The sequence below is a fragment of the Octopus bimaculoides genome, chromosome 13, assembly GCF_046866305.1.
Source record: "Octopus bimaculoides isolate indiv1 chromosome 13, ASM4686630v1, whole genome shotgun sequence".
Classification (NCBI taxonomy): Eukaryota; Metazoa; Mollusca; class Cephalopoda; order Octopoda; family Octopodidae; genus Octopus; species Octopus bimaculoides.
Window position 1 is genome coordinate 15,203,284 of NC_142940.1, and position 10,000 is coordinate 15,213,283.

The following is a 10,000-nucleotide window of genomic DNA, read 5'->3' on the forward strand; positions in this document are numbered from 1 at the left end:
CCAGTGCGTAACTGGTACTTAATTTATCGACCCCGAAAGGATGAAAGGCAACGTCGACCTCGGCGGAATTTGAACTCAGAACGTAGCGGCAGACGAAATACCGCTAAGCATTTCGCCCGGCGTGCTAACGATTCTGCCAGCTCGCCGCCTTTTTTCCACTATTCTGTTAAGTGAGTCGCAGGGAAGGTGAAACAAAATGAGACTGAATGATGGAGAAAAAAAAAGAAGAAAAAACGAGTTTGATGTCCCACCAATGTATGTTTGAATGTTGTTCTACTCCCATTACCACCATATGATTTTAAACTTAGTACGAATCTACTTTTTCCTTGTACTTCTCTACAACTTTCTGTATTTTTCTCTATACCACTATTCTATATTTAATGATTCCGACCAAGGATTAAACAAATTTTGTGGGCCATTTCTCAAATAGATATCTGAACGCCTCCCTACAATTTGAGATAATGGAAAAGAATTTAACTTTGCAAACCACGAAATCTTCTACCTTACTGCTTATTCTGTTCCATGTTTTGCTGTCGAATGTAAATGCTTATTGCAACGTTGGTGACATTTTTCACATTTTGTAATTAATATGGTTCATATTTCCTAGTACAGGGAGGATGCGAGTGGAGGGTTCTGTAGTTGTTATGTATCACCTCAGGTCTGATCAAGAAATTATTTAATTCAATTCTCTATTATGAAGACTACATTACATGAAATATCTTTCGATTTTTAAAGATAATAGCACATAATTTCTTAGACATATAGCTGCAGTTTGTAATGGTTTGTGCGACCATGTAGAGATTTTGATGTGGCAGGAGGCCTTTGAGCTTGTAAGCTTTTCTTTTACGGTATGTGATTAGAAAGAAGAGGATGCATCACTAAGCCTGGTCGAAATAAAATTGATGCACATAGTAGCTGTTTGGAATATGTGGGTACTATACGCTAAGAATGTAGGCGAAGTATTACTTTGATGAAGGACCAGACAAATTATTAGAGATGAGTAATCATATTGATGGTAGAGGAGCGGAAAAGTGGCCAAAAGTATTCGGTGTCTCTATCATGGATACAAGTACGAATTATAGCAACAGTCGGTTTATTTTCATTGCAGAACAGACTGAATTTTTGATTTTTGCATTAGCAGAGGCAGTAAGAGATGAGTGCCAGACATAGGGAGAATTATGCGCACCGAAATTCACCAAGGTTGAGTTCATAAACAAGTTAGTTGATTATAGATTTCAGTTATAACAAGCTAGTTGAGTTGTAGTTGAGGAAATAGAAAGCAGAGCAAGAGAGAGGGTAACAGAAGCATAGATATACATACACATGAGAATATATCATATAGACGCAGTGAGAAAATTACAATTGCTATGAAAGTTCCATATTCTTTATCTTGATTATATATTCATGCTTGCACCTGTAATCATAGGTTATGTTACTAGATGTTTACAATAATAATTTCGAATCTTTTGCGTTTTCAGGCAAAGAAAAATTACCATTTCACACACACAGTTACTAAGAATTGTCTGTAAAAAGGACAGTAAAATGATGGATGAGATTATAAAACATTTAATATGAAACTGAATACAGTTGTTGCTGTTTATATTGCAGTATTGAGACGTTGTTTCCCAGATACAAAACAGAACAGGTTTTATTTTATGAAATGAATTAAAAAAAAAAGAATAAAGAATTAAGGAGAAGGAACAATATTTGCGTACGTGTATGTGTGTGTTAATGTGTGTGAGTGTGTGTGTGCATATACGTGTGTGTGTGTGTGTGTGTGTGTACATACATGCAGGCACATGTCTACCGATCTATCTCCTCTTTGTTTCTTTCTTACTGTATCTGTCTTCCCTCCTCTTCTCTTTCTCTCTCTCTCTCTCTCTATATATATATATATATATATGTGTATATATGTGTGTGTGCGAGTGTGTGTGTACGTGTGTGTGGCGTGTGTGTGTGCGTGCGTATGTGTGTATTCTGTATCTATCTATATATATATATACATACATGTGTATATATATATATATATATATATATATATATATATATATATATATATATATATATACATATATATAGGTAAATTGAAATTTAGAGGTAATACTTGACAATTGTAAGCACCTGTGTGTTCCAGCTAGTGGTTGCGGTGAAAAAATAGATTGTAAATCCAAAAAATAACAATAAAACTACAAAGGATTCCGCGGTACACGGCAAGGTATGGAAGGTTTTCGGAGGACCGGAGAGATTATGTCTGGGTGGAGAATTATACGAGGTATAGTACTATACAGAATACCGAAAGGATCTTCACCTCTTACATCACACCTTTCTTCCTACTTCAACGCCGAGGTGGTATAATTTCCTGGGAGAGAAATAATTTTGCGGCTGAGGATAGTTTTACATTGTAAATTATACACATATTATATTATACACATGTAAAGCTTGAAACACGTGTACCGCGGAATCCTTTGTAGTTTTGTTGTTATTTTTTTGGATTTACAATTTATACATATATATATATATATATATATATAGATAGATATACATACATATATATAGATATACATATATATTTATATATATTCAGTAAATGTTTTTATTTATTTATAATTTTTTGCTCCTTTTACATTTGTCAAGCTTTTTTCTTTTAACCTGTATGTTGTTTCTTAAATCACATTATTATATAAACACAAACCATTCTGTATATGTTTCAAAATAAATTATGAGCTAACTTGCTGATAAACGTATACATAAGCCTCTATGTTTGTATGTATGCGTGTAAATATCTATATTGATGCTTTAAAAGTGTCTGTAAATATGAGTTCCTATGAGTTTTGGCGCATGGTGGATGTAGATAAAAATATGTGTACATCACAAGCATTCTAACGTTGTCTTTGACATAGTCGTACTTTCGAACGACGAAAGTTTGACGCCATATTGCAAATAATACATTTTTAGTTGAAGGCTATAGTTTTTGTGTGTCAGCGTCATTTCGTCTCTCTCTACGTTATGAGTTCAAATTCCTTCTAGGTCGACTTTACCTTTCATCTTTTTGGTGTCAATAAAGTTAGCACCAGCTCGGCAATGGTGTCGTTGTAATCGAATTACCCCCTCCCCCGAAATTACTGGCCTTGTGTCAACATTTGAAACCAATGTATGTGTATATGTATATATTTATTTAAATAATATATAAATATATGCATTTTCTGCATATAACCATTTTCTGCAGAGATATTTCCGAATTAGCGCGCGAAAACGAAGACATTTGATTTTTACCATTACGTTGTAATTAGCAGAACCATATATACGTTCGCCTCTAGGGTTGAACAACTTGTATAAGATTCTGAGAATTATAATTTCCTTGCTGTCGTGCTGAAGAGGGACAGATATTCTCGGTAAGAGAATTTTAATTCCGAAACCAGTCCACGAATAACAATGTTTTATTTTTATTTATGTAATTTTCACTGTCTTGCCAGCATACGGTTTGGTATTTTGCTGAATTTCTTTTGATAACTATTAGGTCTTAGTAGACACAACATGTGATCTTCTTCTAGCACATTAAATGTCCACTTTAGTAGTCATCGTTATATATAAACATATATATATATGTATATATATATATGCGTGTGTGTGTGTGTGTGTGTGTGTGTGTGTGTGTGTGTGAGACGCCTGTGTTGGAATAGGGGTAGCTGATGAAGGGAAATGTTCTCGATGTGGCCTGTGTGTGTTCTGTACTCTGGTTATTATTATTATTTTGTCTACGTTTTGTTTGCAATGTCCTGTACCCAGATATGTACCTATATATACAGGTAGACGTAGGTATGTACGTACCTGTACGTATATATGCATATACTCATTTATTATTTGTGTTATATATATAGGTATACAGATAGATATACACACACGCATAGAGATATATACACATAGAGATAGATAGATAGATAGATAGATAGATAGATAGATAGATAGATAGATAGATAGATAGATAGATAGATATTCAAAAAAGATTGGCTTCCACTCGGTTTCCGTCCATCAAATTTCCTCAGAAGTCATTTGTTGGTACGTGACTATAATAGAAGACACTTGCCACGCAGCAAGACTGAACCTCAATCCTTCAGGTCGCCAAGTAAAGCCTCTTAACCACACAACTCTACTGACAACATGTGCGAAAAATCCTAATACTTAACGAATGTTTCGGAAAGATCATTTGATGAAGGAAGTAATTGTTCACCATTAAATATCCCCGCAATTTGATATGTGTTCATTTAAGATTAAACTGAAATAACCTATTTCTTTTCTTTGCTTTCGAAATATCTGCTTTCGGGTTTAAACCCCACTATGCAGTACCTTCTACTATATCATCGAGCTGACCAATGCTTTGTGAGTAGATTTGATAAGCGGGAACTGCATGGGGGACTGTTGTATGTGTGGTGGGTGTCTTTGTCGGACCCCCAGTGCTTGACAACAAATGTCGGTTTGTTTACCTTCACATAACTCAACAGCTCGAAGAGAATATTTTTAAAAAAGCCGACAGATTAAGTACCGTCTAAAAAAAAAAAAAATTTAAAAAATACTAGAACAGATTTCTTCGACTAAACTCCTCAAAATGGTGCACTAACTTGACTGCATTCCAGTGACTGAAACAAGGGAAAGATGGCTACTAAAATAATTACGTCTGTACAAACTCTTTGAATTGAGCATTAGATTTCATAAAAAAACATAGAAAATCTGCACTTAGTCACTTCACTGTTTAAAATATCAATCACTAAGTCTACCATTTCTTTTTAAAGCAAAACAATGCTACGTAGTCTCTTGTCTTTCTCCACCTAACAACCGTTTATCTAACAAAGTAATTTATCGTTTATTTTTCGAAAACTACGCCAAGAATTATTCTGTATGATTTTCTTCTAAAATAATGTATAATCTTTTTCATTTGATAGTTATAACTCTCCTTTATATTTCACTGCAATCATTTTGCCCATCTTTTATAATGTTCTCTCGTTTTGTCTTCTATTTTCGCACACCATTTTTCATCTATTTGTATATCAATGTATACCAGTAATTTCTAACGCTTCGTAAAGTTTCCTTCCGACACGAAATAATTTGTACAATTGTGACAATATTAACTAAAAAGAGATATTTATTCTGCATCATTGCATTGAATTCTTTATCGTTTTAGTTCGTGGCAGTTCTTATTTCAAGAATCAAATACATTCTAACACACACACACACACACACACACATCATATACATACCCACACCATACTTATATAAACACACACCAACACACACCAACACATAATCATATATATATATATATATATATATATATATATATATATATATATATATATATATATATATATATATATATATATATATATGAGTATTTCATAAGCTCATTTGTTTCGGTCTGTCTTAGCTGGAAACTATTGGTTCAGTTATTCCGTTACATTCAAAGGACTAAAAATAAAATAAAATTAAATTAAATAAGATAAAATAAAACAAGATAAAGAACACATCCAAACTGGAAAGTATTTGCATTTGGAATTAAATATAATCTGTATATACCAAAATTACATGATACCTTGTGTATGTGAGAAAACTTAAACATACCTTTAATTACAGCACTGAGCACATATGTTATAAGGTTATATAAAGGGGCCATGTTAAAAGAGAATATTGAAGTAAAATAAATGATGTGAAATGCGTTTTCCACCTTTAAAATTCCTTCCTACAGATTTACTTTAATAATTTCAGATCTTCATATGTATCAGCTGAAAAATTATCACAATCCCCAACAATATGTATGTATATATGTATGTATGTATGTATGTATGTATCCATGAAGGATGTGTTGCGACAGTTTAGGAATATTGTTATGCTGACATTTACATGTTAGTTACACACATGTTGTTTATCTTTCGTTAAACGCCTGATTCTTTTGACGTATAATAAAATGCAATCAAGCTAAAGCCGTGTGCAATCTTTACAGGTGTACACAACCACTTGCAGGCAGGTAGGCAGGCACGCTCGCACACACAAACACGCTCGTGCACACAAGCATGCTCGCACTAAAACATCAGGATGTATGTATAGATAGAGGGTGATGTGACTTTTGTCTCTCCTTGATTGAGAGACTACCTAGAATTTCTTCACTTGGTCTGTTAGTATTTCTGTAAATTCTCGCGATGGCCACTACTGAGCGGGACAAATTGGAAGCGATCAGTTGTGTAAAATTACTGACAGTATGCACTGCACCTATGGCATGGTGTGAAGGCGCATGGCTCAGTGGTTAGAGCGTCGAGCTTACGATCGTGAGGTTGTGAGTTCGAATCCCGGACCGGGCAGCGTGTTGTGATCTTGAGCAAGACACTATTACACGTTGCTCCAGTTCACTCAGCTGCAGAAATGAGTTGCTACGTCACAAGTGCCAAGCTGTATCGACCTTTGCCTTTCCTTTGGACAACACCGGTAGCTTGGAGAGGGGATGCCGGTATGTATGGGCGACTGCTGGTCTTCCATAATGCAATCTTGCCCGGACTTGTGCCTCATAGGGTAACTTTCTAGGTGCAATCCCATGGTCAGTCATGACCGAAGGGGGTGTCAGCATATGTCATGGTGTACATCTTTAATCCCGAACTACCTCTGACTTACTATAAAGCTCGAATGAAGATCTGAATAGAGTATCGCTTCCACGCCTTGGGCGGTGCTGTTGCTACAATCCTAGACATCTTTGAAAACATCAAAAGAGAACTCCTTATAGACTCGCTAAAATCTCTTACCCACTGAGGAATAGGGAACCTTATTTTCTGTGTTTATTGTTGAAATATTATATAACAGTCTCTATTCCAACCATTTGAGTACTCTGTTACCCATTCCACTTAAATAGTCAGGGCTTACTCATCTACCCTACTTTTATCATCTATGTTATGATCCATTCCCACACTATCCTCTACCAGGTTTCGGATTATCCAGTGATTCCGACGAAACACGTCGATCCCTGGAGTATTGTGTTGCATATGTCTTTCCTTAAGTGTATCATGCATTATTTTCAGCGCAGCATTAGCAGCATAAATCTAAGGGATTTTAGAGCATCAGGAAATCCCACGCCACTGCCTCTTCCCAAACCCCAGTAAGTGAATAAAAAAACAATGATTTTCTTGATATTAGTGCCCGTTTAAATTCAATGCACCTCATGGATTTTGCACCATGGAGTCGATGTCTTTCTTGGCTCTAAACTGGAAAAGAGTCAATGCTTGTAAAACATTTAGAAATAAAAAGACAAAGAAGGAGACACCAGCATCTCAGAGCGTTTAATATAAGGCACTACTATTTGAAATGGTTCCTATCATATAGATACAATCCATACGATTTGCCAGCATATTCCAGTCTTCTCTTGCTGGAGAATCTGCTGTTCAGTGCTTGAAATGCGACAACCGAAGAACTGGAAAGCTCAAACCACCTTGGAAAATTTTACACCTAACCAGTGAGATGTCCAAACGAAACAACAGTAAGGGTTTGGAATTGTTCTGTATCGCAAATATCTGCATTCGAGCGCACATACATGCGAATACTTGTGCGTACACATTTCCTACACAACACACACACACACACACACACACACTAACTCACTCACACACATATCTATATATGTGTGCTTACGTAATATTGTCGAAAAACATACAATATCTACACCCATATGCATGTGTGTATGCACATATGTGTATAAAGTAAACACATTTTTAGACATATGGTAGCTATAAACACACACACACACACACACACACAGACACACACATACACACACACTCAAACACACATATATATGCGCACATATATCCAGATAGGCATTAACACAACCTTATAGGAAGACATCGTATATTTCATTAAATTAGAGTTCACTTTTAGATTTAGTAAATGTCTATGCATTTCATCCTAACCGTATTAGCTCGGATGGATCTGATGGTACCCTTACGTGTCACATCAACCTGTCTAATTCAATATCGATCTGGCCTTTATTGAATAACACAAGCATCAGTACAGCCATTAGTGCTTTAGCTAGAATATCATGGATATTAAAAGGAACGCATCAACACCAACTCTCACGCTCTAACTTTTGCTATTCTCATCAATATCATTACTTACACTAGTATTATTAAATCAAGTCGAAACGAAACTAAAGAAAAACAGTTCCATCTTCTATACAAGTTATCATACCCTACCATTTGTAGTGACATCATAAATGTATCTTCATTTTCAAATACACGCACACACACAAGTACACAATGACACATACGCCGATGCATACGCAATTATTCAACACTAAGAACTTAAGTAAAGCAAATCTATCTTTCTTCTCCCATCTTTGTTTTTCTTTAACACCCGGTTTACTTCTGTATGCTCTAACCCAGCCGGTCGTAGCAGATCTCAGGGCTTCTTCGATATCTGCCTACGGGATGTACGTTGAAGCCCTTTCGTGTCTCATACGACTGACTCCCAACCACCTCCTACGTCCCTACAAAAACCTTTGCCACCGAAGCATGATTGCTAGTGACAAACTTTTCTCCCTGCATCTCTCACCATTTTCCTGGAACTTCGGTAGATCTAGGTCTTCCCAGTGTCCGTCAGCGTGTCCCAATGTCGATGTTATTGCTACCCCGTTGTTTGTGTTGCTACGAATAAAAATCTCTATCAACTGTTTACTTCGTATGCTTCTTCTCATACGGACAGTGAACTTACTAGTGGTAGTGATGGAGGTGGTAGATTTAAGACAGGGGTATAATTGTTGTTGTTCTTACTCAACTAGCAGATTTGATGACAACGGTGTGTATATATTGCTGTTGTTGTTATCGGAGTCGTTAATACGGCTGGATAGATTAATATTGTCAACGTGATTCGTTTATGAAATTTGAACCACTTGAATGAAGTTCTGTTTGTTGAGAGTGAAGTGTGGGTTTGTTTGTTTTTTTCACTCCAGTTTCTTCCTTTATTTATCTTCTCTTATTATCCTGGCTACATTGTCGAGGAACGTCATTCAAAATTTTGAATGTTTTCGAAATAAACTGTGAATAATGATCTGAAATCAAATAAGGGCTAAATGTCATTACCTCAACAAATTAAATAAAATAATAAATAATGAAACCCTGAACTGATATGTAGCTACAGTGTCTAAATACGTTATTTAGTATTAAATACAAAATTCCAATGATCACAGGTACAGTTGATCTTCTTCGATACCACAATTTGGAGGTCCCAATGTCAGGGTCCTTGTATTTACTTCACTTTTCAAATGCTTTTAAGCTAATTTTTGCTTAGATTGACTTATCTCTGATTAGACATATTTAGTCAACATGAGTTTTTACTACGGTATCTAGTTTATTGTGCTCTTAGACACGATCACCTTGTGTTCTACTAAAGTCCTAAAGAACGTTGATATCTTTGTTTTTCTACTACATTGGAAAATGTTTATGTCCCCACTTATTTTTCTCATGGTGTGCTTAGTAAATTGGACGATTATAAGGAACCTAGAATTGCTTCTTATCTTCTTATGCGCTCTTTAAAAGCCTAGCCAGGCTCATGGGCATGGTTTCCCGGTTTCTATGGTGTATGTGTTCCCCCCAGCTGGACGGGACGCCAGTCCATCGCAGCGTTACTCAAGAAACAGGAAGAAAGAGTGAGAGAAAGTTGGGGCGAAAGAGTAAGACAGGGGTCGCCACCAGCCCCTGCCGGAGCCTCGTAGAGCTTAGGTGTTTTCGCTCAATAAACACTCACAACGCCCAGTCTGAGGATCGAAACAGCGATCCTCCGACCGCGAGTCCGCTGCCCTAACCACTGGGTAAACATATGATACACGGGGCTCTCTGTTTGTCTGCCTACATATCTGCCTATCTGCTTGTCTGTCTGTCTATCTATCCATCTATCTATCTATCATATCTATCTATTTGTCTATATATTTACAAATGGGCTGAGGTGCCCTACAGTTGTTTCAGACATGTTTTAT